General features: G+C 30.7%; 9 non-coding genes across 9 annotated transcripts; all 9 read left to right on the plus strand.

Annotated features, from left to right (window-relative positions):
• Positions 1–9,100: 9,100 nt before the first annotated feature.
• Trnaw-cca (transfer RNA tryptophan (anticodon CCA)) lies at positions 9,101–9,173 on the plus strand. Its single transcript has one exon. It is a non-coding gene; the product is annotated as a tRNA-Trp (tRNA).
• A 1,576-nt stretch (positions 9,174–10,749) lies between these two features.
• On the plus strand, positions 10,750–10,822 carry Trnaw-cca (transfer RNA tryptophan (anticodon CCA)). Its single transcript has one exon. It is a non-coding gene; the product is annotated as a tRNA-Trp (tRNA).
• Positions 10,823–12,392: 1,570 nt separating this feature from the next.
• Trnaw-cca (transfer RNA tryptophan (anticodon CCA)) lies at positions 12,393–12,465 on the plus strand. The gene has a single exon. It is a non-coding gene; the product is annotated as a tRNA-Trp (tRNA).
• A 1,580-nt stretch (positions 12,466–14,045) lies between these two features.
• Positions 14,046–14,118, plus strand: Trnaw-cca (transfer RNA tryptophan (anticodon CCA)). Its single transcript has one exon. It is a non-coding gene; the product is annotated as a tRNA-Trp (tRNA).
• Positions 14,119–15,698: 1,580 nt separating this feature from the next.
• On the plus strand, positions 15,699–15,771 carry Trnaw-cca (transfer RNA tryptophan (anticodon CCA)). Its single transcript has one exon. It is a non-coding gene; the product is annotated as a tRNA-Trp (tRNA).
• Positions 15,772–17,351: 1,580 nt separating this feature from the next.
• On the plus strand, positions 17,352–17,424 carry Trnaw-cca (transfer RNA tryptophan (anticodon CCA)). Its single transcript has one exon. It is a non-coding gene; the product is annotated as a tRNA-Trp (tRNA).
• Positions 17,425–19,006: 1,582 nt separating this feature from the next.
• On the plus strand, positions 19,007–19,079 carry Trnaw-cca (transfer RNA tryptophan (anticodon CCA)). Its single transcript has one exon. It is a non-coding gene; the product is annotated as a tRNA-Trp (tRNA).
• A 1,579-nt stretch (positions 19,080–20,658) lies between these two features.
• On the plus strand, positions 20,659–20,731 carry Trnaw-cca (transfer RNA tryptophan (anticodon CCA)). Its single transcript has one exon. It is a non-coding gene; the product is annotated as a tRNA-Trp (tRNA).
• Positions 20,732–22,312: 1,581 nt separating this feature from the next.
• On the plus strand, positions 22,313–22,385 carry Trnaw-cca (transfer RNA tryptophan (anticodon CCA)). The gene has a single exon. It is a non-coding gene; the product is annotated as a tRNA-Trp (tRNA).
• Positions 22,386–23,315: the final 930 nt, after the last annotated feature.

The following is a 23,315-nucleotide window of genomic DNA, read 5'->3' on the forward strand; positions in this document are numbered from 1 at the left end:
CAAATAAAAAAGATAATTATTGCCTAGGCCTATAATAAAGTAAAACAAATATCTTTATTACAGTAAGCTCAATGTCTATCTGTCTGTTCGTCTGGCCAAAACTGGATTTTAAGAGGTTGGGTTAAAAGATTCATGATCTTTCTCAAGGAGCAGGGAAAAACAGAAAACGATACATTTAAGGCTTACTATGGGTCGCCTGGTAATCAAATTGAATTTGAATACTTGCACCGATTTGACACTTTCTCGTATATGGAAGTTCTTATGTAACATGAAACAAGGACCTTATATAACTTCTTTACTGTTAAAGTAGTTACATGTATATACGACTTGCAACAAAATTATTCTATTAGAATATTACTATTGCTATTGCTTGATACTAATCAACACTCTTTCATATGACAACTGCTAATGGCAACAAGAGGGTATTCTCAATATACTGGAGTCAAATGGCGTTCCCATATACGTATGTGCAGTGAAAGTGTCCGATTCTAATTGGGATGTCATTATATATTATATATATAATATATAATGACATCTCAATAATCTATGATATATAATATTTTATATTATATACTATGTATTTAATTTATAATGTATAATATATTATATAAGTAATAAAAAACATATACTGTATAATATATTATTTATTTTATATTATACATAATATATATAATATATATTATAATATATATATTATATTATGCATTTGAAGTTTTGAAAATTGACTTAGTATGGAAAATAAGGTATCTTAATTTATAAGCGATAGTAAGCAATTCCTTGAAAATTGGGTTGCAGAGGTTGCAGAGGTTGCAAAGGCTGTATGAGTTTTAAAGAGCCATGTTACAGAAACAAGGGCTCTTTGATCTGGTTATGTCTAAATTCAGTGGCAAGAAAACGTCAACAACCTGAGGTATACTCGGCTGCAGAGAACAGTTTGAGATAGGATGTTGTTCCGATTCACACCAGCAGCCTTTTTTTATAATTAATTTCAACTTTCTTGGAGGTCAGGAAATTTAGACCACGAAGATATAGTTATAGACCATGAAACCAAGGTTATAAGCATTGACAGAAAGTAATGTTCAAAGTTTATAACATAAGATTATAAGTTGTGACATTCTTTACAATTTAGTGAAAAAATCCCGAGTTTCACCAGGTTTAATGTTAGTCATTATTAAATGGAGAGAACAAAAATGAACGACTTATTCATTTTTCAGAAAAGAGTTGAAGAGAATATAAACAATATAATATTAGACGCACACATGCACATGTAATGAGTCTACACAATGAAGGAGGGTGGCTGAAACACCTGGTAAAGAACCACATTCAAAAGAGAAGCATATAATAAAACCTAGCAGTGTCACGATACATGTAGGTAGACTCTGTTGATAAACTGCTACCTATCTAAGGCATGACATAAAGTCTTTACTTGAAGTCAAGTCCCTAACATTTCTTTTGTACCACACACTTCTATTTTTTTCAAGTATGAGAGAACAACTTCAAATAATGGATACTTTCTGGTGATCTATAAAGTCAAGTTACATAGTCCCACCTTTAGCTTACTGAGTAGCTGAGGAACTATGGTAAAATACCAGGTGCATGCTGATACAGATTAAAATTGAGTCATGTTGGTTATGTCATTGTCATTATAGAGAGAATGTTCTATCATCTTTTGTCTAAGAGTAACCAGTTTGTACAGGTTGCGTGTTATTTTGTTTTTTTTATTATTGTTGCCTATTGTTGAAATATATAACTCTCCCTCCAACTGTCTAATTTACCTGCATGTTGACTCTGTGACACATTTAGTAAATTAAATAATTAAACATGAGTAATACAGCTCGCTGTCTCCACTGGCTGATGTCTCACCATGTGGCTCTGTGGCCAATTGGTAACGCGTCTGACTCCAGATCAGAAGGTTGTGTGTTCAAGTCATGTCAGGGTCATTATTCTTTTTAAAATCAAATAGTGAAGAGCTATTTTTGGCCATCTTGGTAAACAAGGATTTTTGAACAAAAGTAGATAAAGCTGACACCTGACTTGTTGTCAAGTGTTTCTGAAATCAGTGATTGAGTGGAAACTGGTGAAAAATAGCCATGAATTTATAAATTTTGCTACGAAGTTGATTATGTGTCTTTCTCTTTTGCTGATAAAAAATCGGCGCTGTAGACTTGGCAGACAGGGACCTCTGTGTAGCAGCGAGTGACAGTGAAAGTTGTTTGTCAGTAGCGACTGCTGTATTTCCATGAGGTTGTAGCTATTGCGCTGTGAACATGTAATGTCATGGTGTTGAAGAATCGCCGCAAAATAGAGGTAGGTGTGCCATAGTTGCAATTTGCCCTGCGTCACAGTTTTCTGTTGTTATACTCACACATTCCTAAGTTTTTACTGCTGAAAAGATACCAGCTTGCAACAGAAAACTGCTACAAGTTCTTAACTGGCACTATTAACAAACTGTAGCGGTTATATTCACCTAGTCACATGATCTGCATAATGATTTTCTAATTTTCATAATAATTAAATTCTATTGGTCTACTGAAGATTGACTAGTCATGAATACATTCTAAATCTGCTGACAGCTAGCTGAAATTATTGACTTAATTAATGGGTAGTTATTTTAAAGACAAAGTTTTTGGAGAGAATATAAATGTAAGAAATACACGTCAATGTGGTCACATAGAAAAGCTTGTACTTTGTTCAAAACACAGAAATCTAGAGGAACTGAAGACTAAAACGAACTCAACTTGTGCTCTGATTAGATTATTGGGAGAAACCAAAGTATTTATACAGACCAAAATTACGAGATCAAGTGACATACACAGAGCCTTAAAGCCACTTGCTTGAATTAAACAGCTAGTGGTTAATATTGAGTATTATTTGTCTCCAGAAAACTGTTGTATCCATAAACAGGAAAATTGTTATTTTATCATGTTAGAGCAAGAGTTGATCAGAAACAGGAACGGATGTATCATCTACAGAGTCTTCAAATACTTATCCCATTTGATGCCAATAAAAATAACCATCAGAAAGTTCATAATTGGTATAGATAGATACAGTAGACGCTCCTATAAAGTATAACTTCTATAACATAAATTCTAGATAACATAAAAAATTTATGTGAAGTTTTTGTTTACTACTATGTAAAAACTTCCAAATAACGTAAAGTGTTAAGTCAGGGAAGTTTTCAAAATTGATTTGAATGTGACTCTAATTAGCCGCACTTGCGGAAGAAAAAACGCCGTGTGTTTAGCGCTATATAACAATTATACATAATTTTCGCAACATTCTAGTTCGTCGTAATAGATAGTTAAAGGTGTCAACTAACTGGACAGGATCGCTGCGCAATCGTTCATAAATACAAAGACATTCGATTGATGCAGGTGTTACAGTGTTGGTCTACCAATCTAAATGTCATGAGTTAGAATGCCGTTGAAAGTTATTTTTATCCTAACCATGATGACTGGATAGTGATAGACAATGAACAGGTAGAACTGCTTTTTACACATACGGTATAGTAAAAAGATTTTGTTGTCTTGCTTTATTTTGTCGTCTTGCTTAGACGTACAAAATATTTGTTATCAGCTTTAAATTGCAGAATAAAGTTTCTGTTTAGAAAGACAAGCAATTGGTTGTAAAGGAACGACGAAAATCAACTTGTACATTTACTGCAGCCATGGTCTAAAAAACCAGTGAGATTGATCATGAAGAGAAAGAGTTGTCAGTGTAAATTAATAATTCAGCAGTTATGGTACAGCTCACCAATTAGAATGTTATGTTAAGTTTTTTCTTGTTGCATGGCCAAAGAGGGGAACTTGAAAAAATCTTGGAACGGATTAGGAAATTTACGCGGATTTTACTGTTCTCATAATATAAATTCCCTAAAATGTAAACGTTCTTGAAATGGATTATTTACGTTATAGGAGCGTCTCCTGTAGACAGATATATATTAACTTTAATTACACCAGGTAGCGGGGGTCAGAGCAAATTATGCCATAAGAAAACTAAACCCATCTACGGAAATGATATGTGAGAACAAGAAGCGATGAATATGCATTGGGAGTTGTCTTCTTTACACAGCTCTAAGGTCAAAGATCGCTTAAAATTTGAAAATGAAAATTTGTTTAGTTTACTGGACCTATAAAAATTATATTGAAATAACTTCACTCACACTTCCTACTTCACTCAATGCTCTCTACAAACGTGTAGCTCTATTCACATTTTGTGTAAGAGTTCAGACCTATTGTTGTCATTTACCTATTTGTACACAACTATTAGCTATATTAAAAGCATCTCTTAAGTCAAGTGTTATATTTCTATTTTTATCTTAACCCTATTTTAGTCTGTTCTTTTGTGTTTTTATTATTATGATTAAAAATGGAATACAATTCGCTCCGTCATCTGGCAAATTAACCTTTCAGAGACTCCCGACTTGTTATTGTCAAAGATTTTAAGCAGGAGAAAATCAATACAGAAAAATGATGTACATGTTTATGGACGACATTTTTAAATGAGAAATCCATCGGTATTAAAATCTTTAGTTGAAGAAAGATAAATAGGTTTCTATTTATATGTAAACTCTATGCTTTTTTATTTTTAAAATATGAGAGGGCAATTTCAATAACAAGATATCTTTGAAAAATTAGCAAATAAAGTTATGTAATGTGTAGTTATTTTAAAGACAATGTCTGTGGATATAATATAAATGTAAAAATTACAAGTCAATGTGGTCACATAAAAAGCTTGTACTTTGTTCAAAACACAGAATATCTAGAGGAACTGCGGAATAAAACGAACTCAACTTGTGCTCTGATTAGATTATTGGGAAAAACCAAAGTATTTATACAGACAAAAGTTATGAGATCAAGTGTCATATACGGAGCCTTAAAGCCACTCGCTTGAATTAAAAAGAGATCCAACATTTAATTTTAGGAAGTTTAAGAGTGTCAGATTATGTTTGAATTGTAGCTATAGTTTTCACTGAAGTCTTCACTAATGTGAACTCTTGAAAATTCAAAACATCCCAGATCTGTTCACCATCTTCAAGAATATACCGATGTACATATACATAAATACATCAAGGATATACATTATATACTTTTACAAAAATACATCAAGGATATACAAACATTTACAACTATAAATCAAAGCTACATATACATGTGTATAGATTCATCAACAATATGCATACATTTACACAAAGACATTAAGGATTTACATACATATACATCAAAGATATACATAACAATAGATACATCAATGATATACATATATACTTCAGGGACACACATACATATCCATATACACATACATACACATAGATACTTTAAGGATATTTGAGAGTGTTAAGAAATGCTAACGAACATCATTGATAGGTTTATATTTTGTATAGATAGATAGACAATTAGATATCAACTTTATTTACACCAGACAGTGCTGTTTAGAACAAATTGAACCATAAACAAAATGAAGTCCATCTATGGCAATCATATGTGAGAAAATAAAGCGATGAATAATCATTAATATTTTAGTTTATTATACCTGAAAAGTTATGTTCACAAAACTTCACTCAACACTCTCTACAAACGTGTAGCTCTATTCACATTTTGTGTAAGATTTAAGAACTATTGTAGTCATTTACCTATTTGGACACAACTATCAGCTATATTAAAAGCATCCCTTAAGTCAAGCGTTATAGTTCTATCTTTATCTTAACTCAAAAGTAGTCCGTTCTTGTATGTCTTTGTTACTATGACTAAAAGTGGAATATATTTCATTCCGTCATCTGGCTAATCACTTGTATGTTGACTCTGTGGTGCAATTGGTAGTGCGTCTGACTCCAGATCAGATAGTTATGGGTTCAATTCAAATCAGGGTCATTATGTTTTGGACATTCAACTAAAAAAAACTATTTTTGACTTATTTCGTAAACGAGAATGCAAACAAAATTAAAGCAAAGCTGGGTTTGCAATAGATACAGCTAATTACCTTAGAGTGTAGGATTGGTGGATTCAGAGACACCCGACTTGTTGTCAAATAAATTTATCAGTAAAAATCGATACATAAAAAATATATACATGTTTATGAACGTCATTTTTAAGCGAAATGTCCATCAATATTAAAGTCTTCAGTTGAAGTAAGATAAATAGGACACTATTTATAAGTACACTCTATGCCGTTTTAATTTTAAATATAAGAGAACAAATTCAATAAAATATATCTTTGAAAAACTAGCAAATAAAGTTATGTAATGGGTACTTATTTTAAAGACAATGTCTTTAGAGATAATATAAATGCAAGAAATACAAGTCAAAGCGGTCACATAAAAAGCTTGTACTTTGTTCAAAACACAGAATATCTAGAGGAACTGCAGATTAAAACGAACTCAACTTGTGCTCTGATTAGATTATTTGGAAAAACCAAAATATTTATACAGACCAAAGTTATGAGATCGAGTGTCATATACGGAGCCTTAAAGTCACTTGCTTGAATTAAACAGAGATCCAACATTTAATTTTAGGAAGTTTAAGAGTGTCAGATTATGTTTGAATTGTAGCTATAGTCTTTACTGAAGTCTTCACTAATGTGAACTCTTGAAGATTCAAAACATCCCAGATCTGTTCATCATCATCAATAATATACCGATGTACATATACATAAATACATCAAGGATATACATTATATACTTATACAAAAATACATCACACATATACATACATTTACAACTATAAACTAAAGCTACATATACATGTGTATAGATTCATCAACAATATGCATACACTTACACAAAGACATTAAGGATTTACATACATATACATCAAAGATATACATGCCTATAAATACATCAAGGATATGCATACATATACATACATCAAGGATATACATACATACCCATACATTCATCAATGGTATATATATATACTTCAGGGATACACATACATATCCATATACACATACATACACATAGGTACTTAAAGGATATTTGAGAGTATTAAGAGATGCTAACGAACATCATTGATAGGTTTATATTTTGTGTAGATAGATAGACAATTAGATATCAACTTTATTTACACCAGACAGTGCTGTTTAGAACAAATTGAACCATAAACAAAATGAAGTCCATCTATGGCAATCATACATGTGAGAAAATAAAGCGATGAATAATCATCAATATTTTAATTGATTATACCTGAAAGTTTATGTTCACAAAACTTCACTCAATGCTCTCTACAAACGTGTAGCTCTATTCACATTTTGTGTAAGAGTTCAGACCTATAATAGTAGTCATTTACCTATTTAGACACAAATATCAGCTATAATAAAAGCATCTCTTAAGTCAAGTGTTATATTTCTATCTTTATCTTAACCCAAATGTAGTCCATTCTTTTGTGTTTTTATTTTTATGACTAAAAGTGGAATATATTTCGTTCCGTCATCTGGCTAATTCACCTGTATCTTGATTCTGTGGCGCAATTGGTAGCGCGTCTGACTCCAGATCAAAAGAGTGCGTGTTGAAGTCACTTCAGGGTCATTATTTTTTGACATCCAACTAAATTGAACTAATTTTGACTTATTTCGTAAATGAGAATACAAACCAAAGTAAAGCAAAGCTGGGTTTGCAATAGATACAGCTAATTACCTGAGGGTGTAGGATTGGTGCATTCAGAGACACCCGACTCGTTGTCAAGTATTTTTAACAGTAAAAATCGATACATAAAAATGGTATACCTGTTTATGAACGTCATTTTTAAACGAGATGTCTATCAATATTGAAGTCTTCAGTTGAAGTAAGATCAATAGGACTCTATTTATAAGTACACTCTATGTTGTTTGATTTTTAACATATGAGAGAAAACTTTCAATAAAATAATATCTTTGAAAATCTAGTAAATGAAGTTATGTAATGGGTACTTATTTTAAAGACAATTTCTTTAGAGATAATATAAATGAAAGAGATACAAGTCAATGTGGTCACATAAAAAGCTTGTACTTTGCTCAAAACACAGAATATCTAGAGGAACTACAGATTAAAACGAATTAAACTTGTGCTCTGATTACATTATTGGAAAAAAACAGAGTATTTATACAGACCAAAGTTATGAGATAAAATGTCATGCACAGAGCCTTAAAGCCACTTGCTTGAATTAAACAGATATCCAACATTTAATTTTAGGAAGTTTAAGAGTGTCAGATTATGTTTGAATTGTAGCTATAGTCTTTACTGAAGTCTTCACTAATGTGAACTCTTGAAGATTCAAAACATCCCAGATCTGTTCATCATCATCAATAATATACCGATGTACATATACATAAATACATCAAGGATATACATTATATACTTATACAAAAATACATCACACATATACATACATTTACAACTATAAACTAAAGCTACATATACATGTGTATAGATTCATCAACAATATGCATACACTTACACAAAGACATTAAGGATTTACATCCATATACATCAAAGATATACATACCTATAAATACATCAAGGATATGCACACATATACATTCATTAAGGATATACATACATACCCATACATACATCAATGGTATATATATATACTTCAGGGATACACATACGTATCCATATACACATACATACACATAGGTACTTCAAGGATATTTTAAAGTATTAAGAGATGCTAACGAACATTATTGATAGGTTTATATTTTGTGTAGATAGATAGACAATTAGATATCAACTTTATTTACACCAGACAGTGCTGTTTAGAACAAATTGAACCATAAACAAAATGAAGTCCATCTATGGCAATCATACTTGTGAGAAAATAAAGCGATGAATAATCATCAATATTTTAATTTATTATACCTGAAAGTTTATGTTCACAAAACTTCACTCAACTCTCTACAAACGTGTAGCTCTATTCACATTTTGTGTAAAAGTTCACACCTATAATAGTAGTCATTTACCTATTTGGACACAAATATCAGCTATAATAAAAGCATCTCTTAAGTCAAGTGTTATATTTCTATCTTTATCTTAACCCAAATGTAGTCCATTCTTTTGTGTTTTTATTTTTATGACTAAAAGTGGAATATATTTCGTTCCGTCATCTGGCTAATTCACCTGTATCTTGATTCTGTGGTGCAATTGGTAGCGCGTCTGAGTCCAGATCAGAAGGTTGCGTGTTCAAGTCACGTCAGGGTCATTAGTTTTTTGACATCCAACTAAATTGAACTAATTTTGATTTATTTCGTAAATGAGAATACAAACCAAAGTAAAGCAAAGCCGGCTTTGCAATAGATACAGCTAATTACCTGAGGGTGTAGGGTTGGTGAAATCAAAGACACCCGACTCATTGTCAAAAATTTTTAACAGTAAAAATCGATACATAAAAATGGTATACATGTTTATGAACGTCATTTTGAAACGAAATGTCCATCAATATTAAAGTCATCAGTTGAGGTAAGATCAATAGGACTCTATTTATAAGTACACTCTATGTTGTTTTATTTTTAAAATATGAGCGAAAACTTTCAATAAAATAATATCTTTGAAAATCTAGCAAATAAAGTTATGTAATGGGTACTTATTTTAAAGACAATGTCTTTGGATAAAATATAAATGTAAAAATTACCAGTCAATGTGGTCACATATAAAGCTTGTACTTTGTTCAAAACACAGAATATCTAGAGGAACTACAGATTAAAATGAATTAAAGTTCTGCTCTGATTAGATTATTGGAAAAAACCAGAGTATTTATACAGACTAAAGTTACGAGATAAAATGTCAAGCACAGAGCCTTAAAGCCACTTGCTTGAATTAAACAGAGATCCAACATTTAATTTTAGGAAGTTTAAGAGTGTCAGATTATGTTTGAATTGTAGCTATAGTCTTTACTGAAGTCTTCACCAATGTGAACTCTTGAAGATTCAAAACATCCCAGATCTGTTCATCATCAATAATATACCGATGTACATATACATAAATACATCAAGGATATACATTATATACTTATACAAAAATACATCACACATATACATCCATTTCACAATATAAACTAAAGCTACATATACATGTGTATAGATTCATCAACAATATGCATACACTTACACAAAGACATTAAGGATTTACATCCATATACATCAAAGATATACATACCTATAAATACATCAACGATATGCATACATATACATACATCAAGGATATACATACATACCCATACATACATGAATGGTATATATATATACTTCAGGGATACACATACGTATCCATATACATATACATACACATAGGTACTTCAAGGATATTTGAGAGTATTAAGAGATGCTAACGAACATTATTGATAGGTTTATATTTTGTGTAGATAGATAGACAATTAGATATCAACTTTATTTACACCAGACAGTGCTGTTTAGAACAAATTGAACCATAAACAAAATGAAGTCCATCTATGGCAATCATACATGTGAGAAAATAAAGCGATGAATAATCATCAATATTTTAATTTATTATACCTGAAAGTTTATGTTCACAAAACTTCACTCAACTCTCTACAAACGTGTAGCTCTATTCACATTTTGTGTAAAAGTTCACACCTATAATAGTAGTCATTTACTTATTTGGACACAAATATCAGCTATAATAAAAGCATCTCTTAAGTCAAGTATTATAATTCTGTCTTTATCTTAACCCAAATGTAGTCCATTCTTTTGTGTTTTTATTTTTATGACTAAAAGTGGAATATATTTCGTTCCGTCATCTGGCTAATTCACCTGTATCTTGACTCTGTGGCGCAATTGGTAGCGCGTCTGACTCCAGATCAGAAGGTTGCGTGTTCAAGTCACGTCAGGGTCATTTTTTTTGACATCCAACTAATTTGGACTTATTTCGTAAATGAGAATACAAACAAAAGTAAAGCAAAGCCGGGTTTGCAATAAATACAGCTAATTACCTGAGAGTGTAGGATTGGTGAATTCAGAGACACCCGACGTGTTGTCAAAAATTTTTAACAGTAAAAACAGATACATAAAAATAGTATACATGTTTATGAACGTCATTTTGAAACGAAATGTCCATCAATATTAAAGTCTTCAGTTGAAGTGAGATAAGTAGGACACTATTTATAAGTACACTATACGCCGTTTTATCTTTAATTATGAGAGAAAACTTTCAACAAAATAATATCTTAGAAAATCTAGCAAATAAAGTTATGTAATGGGTACTTATTTTAAAAACAATGTCTTTGGATATAATATAAATGTAAAAATTACAAGTCAATGTGGTCACATAAAAAGCTTGTACTTTGTTCCAAACACAGATTATCTAGAGGAACTACAGATTAAAACGAATTAAACTTGTGCTCTGATTAGATTATTGGAAAAAACCAGAGTATTTATACAGACCAAAGTTACGAGATAAAATGTCAAGCACAGAGCTTTAAAGCCACTTGCTTGAATTAAACAGCGAGCCAACATTTAATTTTAGGAAGTTTAAGAGTGTCAGATTACGGTTGAATTGTAGCTATAGTCTTTACTAAAGTATTCATTAATGTGAACTTTTGAAGATTCAAAACATCCCAGATCTGTTCATCATCATCAATAATATACCGGTGTACATATACATAAATACATCAAGGATATACATTATATACTTATACAAAAATACATCACACATATACATACATTTACAACTATAAACTAAAGCTACATATACATGTGTATAGATTCATCAACAATATGCATACACTTACACAAAGACATTAAGGATTTACATCCATATACATCAAAGATATACATACCTATAAATACATCAACGATATGCATACATATACATACATCAAGGATATACATACATACCCATACATACATCAATGGTATATATATATATACTTCAGGGATACACATACGTATCCATATACACATACATACACATAGTTACTTCAAGGATATTTGAGAGTATTAAGAGATGCTAACGAACATCATTGATAGGTTTATATTTTGTGTAGATAGATAGACAATTAGATATCAACTTTATTTACACCAGACAGTGCTGTTTAGAACAAATTGAACCATAAACAAAGTGAAGTCCATCTATGGCAATCATACATGTGAGAAATCAAAGCGATGAATAATCATTAATATTTTAAATTATTATACCTGAAAGTTTATGTTCACAAAACTTCACTCAATGCTCTCTACAAACGTGTAGCTCTATTCACATTTTGTATAAGAGTTCAGACCTATAATAGTAGTCATTTACCTATTTGGACACAAATATCAGCTATAATAAAAGCATCTCTTAAGTCAAGTATTATAATTCTGTCTTTATCTTAACCCAAATGTAGTCCATTCTTTTGTGTTTTTATTTTTATGACTAAAAGTGGAATATATTTCGTTCCGTCATCTGGCTAATTCACCTGTATCTTGATTCTGTGGTGCAATTGGTAGCGCGTCTGACTCCAAATCAGAAGGTTGCGTGTTCAAGTCACATCAGGGTCATTATTTTTTGACATCCAACTAAATTGAACTAATTTGGACTTATTTCGTAAATGAGAATACAAACAAAAGTAAAGCAAAGCCGGGTTTGCAATAAATACAGCTAATTACCTGAGAGTGTAGGATTGGTGAATTCAGAGACACCCGACGTGTTGTCAAGTAGTTTTAACAGTGAAAATCGATATATGAAAATGATATACATGCTTATGAACATCATTTTGAAACGAAATGTTCATCAATATTAAAGTCTTCAGTTGAAGTAAGATCAATAGGACTCTATTTATAAGTACACTCTATGTTGTTTGATTTTTAAAATATGAGAGAAAACTTTCAATAAAATAATATCTTTGAAAATCTAGCAAATAAAGTTATGTAATGGGTACTTATTTTAAAGACAATGTCTTTGGATATAATATAAATGTAAAAATTACAAGTCAATGTGGTCACATAAAAAGCTTGTACTTTGTTCAAAACACAGAATATCTAGAGGAACTACAGATTAAAACGAATTAAACTTGTGCTCTGATTAGATTATTGGAAAAAACCAGAGTATTTATACAGACCAAAGTTACGAGATAAAATGTCATGCACAGAGCCTTAAAGCCACTTGCTTGAATTAAACAGAGATCCAAAATTTAATTTTAGGAAGTTTAAGAGTGTCAGATTATGTTTGAATTGTAGCTATAGTCTTTACTGAAGTCTTCACTAATGTGAACTCTTGAAGATTCAAAACATCCCAGATCTGTTCATCATCATCAATAATATACCCATGTACATATACATAAATACATCAAGGATATACATTATATACTTATACAAAAATACATCACACATATACATCCATTTCACAATATAAACTAAAGCTACATATACATGTGTATAGATTCATCAACAATATGCATACACTTACACAAAGACATTAAGGATTTACATCCATATACATCAAAGATATACATACCTATAAATACATCAACGATATGCATACATATACATACATCAAGGATATACATACATACCCATACATTCATCAATGGTGTATATATATACTTCAAGGATACACATACATATCCATATACACATACATACACATAGGTACTTCAAGGATATTTGAGAGTATTAAGAGATGCTAACGAACATCATTGATAGGTTTATATTTTGTGTAGATAGATAGACAATTAGATATCAACTTTATTTACACCAGACAGTGCTGTTTAGAACAAATTGAACCATAAACAAAGTGAAGTCCATCTATGGCAATCATACATGTGAGAAATCAAAGCGATGAATAATCATTAATATTTTAATTTATTATACCTGAAAGTTTATGTTCACAAAACTTCACTCAATGCTCTCTACAAACGTGTAGCTCTATTCACATTTTGTATAAGAGTTCACACCTATAATAGTAGTCATTTACCTATTTGGACACAAATATCAGCTATAATAAAAGCATCTCTTAAGTCAAGTATTATAATTCTGTCTTTATTTTAACCCAAATGTAGTCCATTCTTTTGTGTTTTTATTTTTATGACTAAAAGTGGAATATATTTCGTTCCGTCATCTGGCTAATTCACCTGCATCTTGATTCTGTGGTGCAATTGGTAGCGCGTCTGACTCCAGATAAGAAGGTTGCGTGTTCAAGTCACGTCAGGGTCATTATTCTTTGACATCCAACTAAATTGAACTAATATTGACTTATTTCGTAAATGAGAATACAAACCAAAGTAAAGCAAAGCCGGGTTTGCAATAAATACAGCTAATTACCTGAGAGTGTAGGATTGGTGAATTCAGAGACACCCGACGTGTTGTCAAGTAGTTTTAACAGTGAAAATCGATATATGAAAATGATATACATGCTTATGAACGTCATTTTGAAACGAAATGTTCATCAATATTAAAGTCTTCAGTTGAAGTAAGATCAATAGGACTCTATTTATAAGTACACTCTATGTTGTTTGATTTTTAAAATATGAGAGAAAACTTTCAATAAAATAATATCTTTGAAAATCTAGCAAATAAAGTTATGTAATGGGTACTTATTTTAAAGACAATGTCTTTGGATATAATATAAATGTAAAAATTACAAGTCAATGTGGTCACATAAAAAGCTTGTACTTTGTTCCAAACACAGATTATCTAGAGGAACTACAGATTAAAACGAATTAAACTTGTGCTCTGATTAGATTATTGGAAAAAACCAGAGTATTTATACAGACCAAAGTTACGAGATAAAATGTCAAGCACAGAGCTTTAAAGCCACTTGCTTGAATTAAACAGCGAGCCAACATTTAATTTTAGGAAGTTTAAGAGTGTCAGATTACGGTTGAATTGTAGCTATAGTCTTTACTAAAGTATTCATTAATGTGAACTCTTGAAGATTCAAAACATCCCAGATCTGTTCATCATCATCAATAATATACCGGTGTACATATACATAAATACATCAAGGATATACATTATATACTTATACAAAAATACATCACACATATACATACATTTACAACTATAAACTAAAGCTACACATACATGTGTATAGATTCATCAACAATATGCATACACTTACACAAAGACATTAAGGATTTACATCCATATACATCAAAGATATACATACCTATAAATACATCAACGATATGCATACATATACATACATCAAGGATATACATACATACCCATACATACATGAATGGTATATATATATACTTCAGGGATACACATACGTATCCATATACACATACATACACATAGTTACTTCAAGGATATTTGAGAGTATTAAGAGATGCTAACGAACATCATTGATAGGTTTATATTTTGTGTAGATAGATAGACAATTAGATATCAACTTTATTTACACCAGACAGTGCTGTTTAGAACAAATTGAACCATAAACAAAGTGAAGTCCATCTATGGCAATCATACATGTGAGAAATCAAAGCGATGAATAATCATTAATATTTTAAATTATTATACCTGAAAGTTTATGTTCACAAAACTTCACTCAATGCTCTCTACAAACGTGTAGCTCTATTCACATTTTGTATAAGAGTTCAGACCTATAATAGTAGTCATTTACCTATTTGGACACAAATATCAGCTATAATAAAAGCATCTCTTAAGTCAAGTATTATAATTCTGTCTTTATCTTAACCCAAATGTAGTCCATTCTTTTGTGTTTTTATTTTTATGACTAAAAGTGGAATATATTTCGTTCCGTCATCTGGCTAATTCACCTGTATCTTGATTCTGTGGTGCAATTGGTAGCGCGTCTGACTCCAGATCAGAAGGTTGCGTGTTCAAGTCACATCAGGGTCATTATTTTTTGACATCCAACTAAATTGAACTAATTTGGACTTATTTCGTAAATGAGAATACAAACAAAAGTAAAGCAAAGCCAGGTTTGCAATAAATAAAGCTAATTACCTGAGAGTGTAGGATTGGTGAATTCAGAGACACCCGACGTGTTGTCAAGTAGTTTTAACAGTGAAAATCGATATATGAAAATGATATACATGCTTATGAACATCATTTTGAAACGAAATGTTCATCAATATTAAAGTCTTCAGTTGAAGTAAGATCAATAGGACTCTATTTATAAGTACACTCTATGTTGTTTGATTTTTAAAATATGAGAGAAAACTTTCAATAAAATAATATCTTTGAAAATCTAGCAAATAAAGTTATGTAATGGGTACTTATTTTAAAGACAATGTCTTTGGATATAATATAAATGTAAAAATTACAAGTCAATGTGGTGACATAAAAAGCTTGTACTTTGTTCCAAACACAGATTATCTAGAGGAACTACAGATTAAAACGAATTAAACTTGTGCTCTGATTAGATTATTGGAAAAAACCAGAGTATTTATACAGACCAAAGTTACGAGATAAAATGTCATGCACAGAGCCTTAAAGCCACTTGCTTGAATTAAACAGAGATCCAACATTTAATTTTAGGAAGTTTAAGAGTGTCAGATTATGTTTGAATTGTAGCTATAGTCTTTACTGAAGTCTTCACTAATGTGAACTCTTGAAGATTCAAAACATCCCAGATCTGTTCATCATCATCAATAATATACCCATGTACATATACATAAATACATCAAGGATATACATTATATACTTATACAAAAATACATCACACATATACATCCATTTCACAATATAAACTAAAGCTACATATACATGTGTATAGATTCATCAACAATATGCATACACTTACACAAAGACATTAAGGATTTACATCCATATACATCAAAGATATACATACCTATAAATACATCAACGATATGCATACATATACATACATCAAGGATATACATACATACCCATACATTCATCAATGGTGTATATATATACTTCAAAGATACACATACATATCCATATACACATACATACACATAGGTACTTCAAGGTTATTTGAGAGTATTAAGAGATGCTAACGAACATCATTGATAGGTTTATATTTTGTGTAGATAGATAGACAATTAGATATCAACTTTATTTACACCAGACAGTGCTGTTTAGAACAAATTGAACCATAAACAAAGTGAAGTCCATCTATGGCAATCATACATGTGAGAAATCAAAGCGATGAATAATCATCAATATTTTAATTTATTATACCTGAAAGTTTATGTTCACAAAACTTCACTCAATGCTCTCTACAAACGTGTAGCTCTATTCACATTTTGTATAAGAGTTCACACCTATAATAGTAGTCATTTACCTATTTGGACACAAATATCAGCTATAATAAAAGCATCTCTTAAGTCAAGTATTATAATTCTGTCTTTATCTTAACCCAAATGTAGTCCATTCTTTTGTGTTTTTATTTTTATGACTAAAAGTGGAATATATTTCGTTCCGTCATCTGGCTAATTCACCTGCATCTTGATTCTGTGGTGCAATTGGTAGCGCGTCTGACTCCAGATCAGAAGGTTGCGTGTTCAAGTCACGTCAGGGTCATTATTTTTTGACATCCAACTAAATTGAACTAATATTGACTTATTTCGTAAATGAGAATACAAACCAAAGTAAAGCAAAGCCGGGTTTGCAATAAATACAGCTAATTACCTGAGAGTGTAGGATTGGTGAATTCAGAGACACCCGACGTGTTGTCAAGTAGTTTTAACAGTGAAAATCGATATATGAAAATGATATACATGTTTATGAACGTCATTTTGAAACGAAATGTTCATCAATATTAAAGTCTTCAGTTGAAGTAAGATCAATAGGACTCTATTTATAAGTACACTCTATGTTGTTTGATTTTTAAAATATGAGCGAAAACTTTCAATAAAATAATATCTTTGAAAATCTAGCAAATAAAGTTATGTAATGGGTACTTATTTTAAAAACAATGTCTTTGGATATAATATAAATGTAAAAATTACAAGTCAATGTGGTCACATAAAAAGCTTGTACTTTGTTCCAAACACAGATTATCTAGAGGAACTACAGATTAAAACGAATTAAACTTGTGCTCTGATTAGATTATTGGAAAAAACCAGAGTATTTATACAGACCAAAGTTACGAGATAAAATGTCAAGCACAGAGCTTTAAAGCCACTTGCTTGAATTAAACAGCGAGCCAACATTTAATTTTAGGAAGTTTAAGAGTGTCAGATTACGGTTGAATTGTAGCTATAGTCTTTACTAAAGTATTCATTAATGTGAACTCTTGAAGATTCAAAACATCCCAGATCTGTTCATCATCATCAATAATATACCGGTGTACATATACATAAATACATCAAGGATATACATTATATACTTATACAAAAATACATCACACATATACATACATTTACAACTATAAACTAAAGCTACACATACATGTGTATAGATTCATCAACAATATGCATACACTTACACAAAGACATTAAGGATTTACATCCATATACATCAAAGATATACATACCTATAAATACATCAACGATATGCATACATATACATACATCAAGGATATACATACATACCCATACATACATCAATGGTATATATATATATACTTCAGGGATACACATACGTATCCATATACACATACATACACATAGGTACTTCAAGGATATTTGAGAGTATTAAGAGATGCTAACGAACATCATTGATAGGTTTATATTTTGTGTAGATAGATAGACAATTAGATATCAACTTTATTTACACCAGACAGTGCTGTTTAGAACAAATTGAACCATAAACAAAGTGAAGTCCATCTATGGCAATCATACATTTGAGAAATCAAAGCGATGAATAATCATTAATATTTTAAATTATTATACCTGAAAGTTTATGTTCACAAAACTTCACTCAATGCTCTCTACAAACGTGTAGCTCTATTCACATTTTGTATAAGAGTTCAGACCTATAATAGTAGTCATTTACCTATTTGGACACAAATATCAGCTATAATAAAAGCATCTCTTAAGTCAAGTGTTATATTTCTATCTTTATCTTAACCCAAATGTAGTCCATTCTTTTGTGTTTTTATTTTTATGACTAAAAGTGGAATATATTTCGTTCCGTCATCTGGCTAATTCACCTGTATCTTGACTCTGTGGCGCAATTGGTAGTGCGTCTGACTCCAGATCAGAAGGTTGCGTGTTCAAGTCACGTCAGGGTCATTTTTTTTTGACATCCAACTAAATTGAACTAATTTTGACTTATTTCGTAAATGAGAATACAAACCAAAGTAAAGCAAAGCCGGCTTTGCAATAAATACAGCTAATTACCTGAGAGTGTAGGATTGGTGAATTCAGAGACACCCGACGTGTTGTCAAGTAGTTTTAACAGTAAAAATCGATACATAAAAATAGTATACATGTTTATGAACGTCATTTTGAAACGAAATGTCCATCAATATTAAAGTCTTCAGTTGAAGTGAGATAAGTAGGACTCTATTTATAAGTACACTATACGCCGTTTTATCTTTAATTATGAGAGAAAACTTTCAATAAAATAATATCTTTGAAAATCTAGCAAATAAAGTTATGTAATGGGTACTTATTTTAAAAACAATGTCTTTGGATATAATATAAATGTAAAAATTACAAGTCAATGTGGTCACATAAAAAGCTTGTACTTTGTTCAAAACACAGAATATCTAGAGGAACTACAGATTAAAACGAATTAAACTTGTGGTCTGATTAGATTATTGGAAAAAACCAGAGTATTTATACAGACCAAAGTTACGAGATAAAATGTCAAGCACAGAGCCTTAAAGCCACTTGCTTGAATTAAACAGAGATCCAACATTTAATTTTAGGAAGTTTAAGAGTGTCAGATTATGTTTGAATTGTAGCTATAGTCTTTACTGAAGTCTTCACTAATGTGAACTCTTGAAGATTCAAAACATCCCAGATCTGTTCATCATCATCAATAATATACCGATGTACATATACATAAATACATCAAGGATATACATTATATACTTATACAAAAATACATCACACATATACATCCATTTCACAATATAAACTAAAGCTACATATACATGTGTATAGATTCATCAACAATATGCATACACTTACACAAAGACATTAAGGATTTACATCCATATACATCAAAGATATACATACCTATAAATACATCAACGATATGCATACATATACATACATCAAGGATATACATACATACCCATACATACATCAATGGTATATATATATACTTCAGGGATACACATACGTATCCATATACACATACATACACATAGGTACTTCAAGGATATTTGAGAGTATTAAGAGATGCTAACGAACATTATTGATAGGTTTATATTTTGTGTAGATAGATAGACAATTAGATATCAACTTTATTTACACCAGACAGTGCTGTTTAGAACAAATTGAACCATAAACAAAATGAAGTCCATCTATGGCAATCATACATGTGAGAAAATAAAGCGATGAATAATCATTAAGATTTTAATTTATTATACCTGAAAATTTATGTTCACAAAACTTCACTCAACACTCTCTACAAACGTGTAGCTCTATTCACATTTTGTGTAAGAGTTCAGACCTATAATAGTAGTCATTTACCTATTTGGACACAAATATCAGCTATAATAAAAGCATCTCTTAAGTCAAGTATTATAATTCTGTCTTTATCTTAACCCAAATGTAGTCCATTCTTTTGTGTTTTTATTTTTATGACTAAAAGTGGAATATATTTCGTTCCGTCATCTGGCTAATTCACCTGTATCTTGACTCTGTGGCGCAATTGGTAGTGCGTCTGACTCCAGATCAGAAGGTTGCGTGTTCAAGTCACGTCAGGGTCATTTTTTTTTGACATCCAACTAAATTGAACTAATTTTGACTTATTTCGTAAATGAGAATACAAACCAAAGTAAAGCAAAGCCGGCTTTGCAATAGATACAGCTAATGACCTGAGGGTGTAGGGTTGGTGAAATCAAAAACACCTGACTCATTGTCAAAAATTTTTAACAGTAAAAACAGATACATAAAAATAGTATACATGTTTATGAACGTCATTTTGAAACGAAATGTCCATCAATATTAAAGTCTTCAGTTGAAGTGAGATAAGTAGGACACTATTTATAAGTACACTATACGCCGTTTTATCTTTAATTATGAGAGAAAACTTTCAACAAAATAATATCTTAGAAAATCTAGCAAATAAAGTTATGTAATGGGTACTTATTTTAAAAACAATGTCTTTGGATATAATATAAATGTAAAAATTACAAGTCAATGTGGTCACATAAAAAGCTTGTACTTTGTTCCAAACACAGATTATCTAGAGGAACTACAGATTAAAACGAATTAAACTTGTGCTCTGATTAGATTATTGGAAAAAACCAGAGTATTTATACAGACCAAAGTTACGAGATAAAATGTCAAGCACAGAGCTTTAAAGCCACTTGCTTGAATTAAACAGCGAGCCAACATTTAATTTTAGGAAGTTTAAGAGTGTCAGATTACGGTTGAATTGTAGCTATAGTCTTTACTAAAGTATTCATTAATGTGAACTTTTGAAGATTCAAAACATCCCAGATCTGTTCATCATCATCAATAATATACCGGTGTACATATACATAAATACATCAAGGATATACATTATATACTTATACAAAAATACATCACACATATACATACATTTACAACTATAAACTAAAGCTACATATACATGTGTATAGATTCATCAACAATATGCATACACTTACACAAAGACATTAAGGATTTACATCCATATACATCAAAGATATACATACCTATAAATACATCAACGATATGCATACATATACATACATCAAGGATATACATACATACCCATACATACATCAATGGTATATATATATATACTTCAGGGATACACATACGTATCCATATACACATACATACACATAGTTACTTCAAGGATATTTGAGAGTATTAAGAGATGCTAACGAACATCATTGATAGGTTTATATTTTGTGTAGATAGATAGACAATTAGATATCAACTTTATTTACACCAGACAGTGCTGTTTAGAACAAATTGAACCATAAACAAAGTGAAGTCCATCTATGGCAATCATACATGTGAGAAATCAAAGCGATGAATAATCATTAATATTTTAAATTATTATACCTGAAAGTTTATGTTCACAAAACTTCACTCAATGCTCTCTACAAACGTGTAGCTCTATTCACATTTTGTATAAGAGTTCAGACCTATAATAGTAGTCATTTACCTATTTGGACACAAATATCAGCTATAATAAAAGCATCTCTTAAGTCAAGTATTATAATTCTGTCTTTATCTTAACCCAAATGTAGTCCATTCTTTTGTGTTTTTATTTTTATGACTAAAAGTGGAATATATTTCGTTCCGTCATCTGGCTAATTCACCTGTATCTTGATTCTGTGGTGCAATTGGTAGCGCGTCTGACTCCAAATCAGAAGGTTGCGTGTTCAAGTCACATCAGGGTCATTATTTTTTGACATCCAACTAAATTGAACTAATTTGGACTTATTTCGTAAATGAGAATACAAACAAAAGTAAAGCAAAGCCGGGTTTGCAATAAATACAGCTAATTACCTGAGAGTGTAGGATTGGTGAATTCAGAGACACCCGACGTGTTGTCAAGTAGTTTTAACAGTGAAAATCGATATATGAAAATGATATACATGCTTATGAACATCATTTTGAAACGAAATGTTCATCAATATTAAAGTCTTCAGTTGAAGTAAGATCAATAGGACTCTATTTATAAGTACACTCTATGTTGTTTGATTTTTAAAATATGAGAGAAAACTTTCAATAAAATAATATCTTTGAAAATCTAGCAAATAAAGTTATGTAATGGGTACTTATTTTAAAGACAATGTCTTTGGATATAATATAAATGTAAAAATTACAAGTCAATGTGGTCACATAAAAAGCTTGTACTTTGTTCAAAACACAGAATATCTAGAGGAACTACAGATTAAAACGAATTAAACTTGTGCTCTGATTAGATTATTGGAAAAAACCAGAGTATTTATACAGACCAAAGTTACGAGATAAAATGTCATGCACAGAGCCTTAAAGCCACTTGCTTGAATTAAACAGAGATCCAAAATTTAATTTTAGGAAGTTTAAGAGTGTCAGATTATGTTTGAATTGTAGCTATAGTCTTTACTGAAGTCTTCACTAATGTGAACTCTTGAAGATTCAAAACATCCCAGATCTGTTCATCATCATCAATAATATACCCATGTACATATACATAAATACATCAAGGATATACATTATATACTTATACAAAAATACATCACACATATACATCCATTTCACAATATAAACTAAAGCTACATATACATGTGTATAGATTCATCAACAATATGCATACACTTACACAAAGACATTAAGGATTTACAT

Source organism: Watersipora subatra, chromosome 6, assembly GCF_963576615.1.
Source record: "Watersipora subatra chromosome 6, tzWatSuba1.1, whole genome shotgun sequence".
In the NCBI taxonomy this organism is placed as follows: Eukaryota; Metazoa; Bryozoa; class Gymnolaemata; order Cheilostomatida; family Watersiporidae; genus Watersipora; species Watersipora subatra.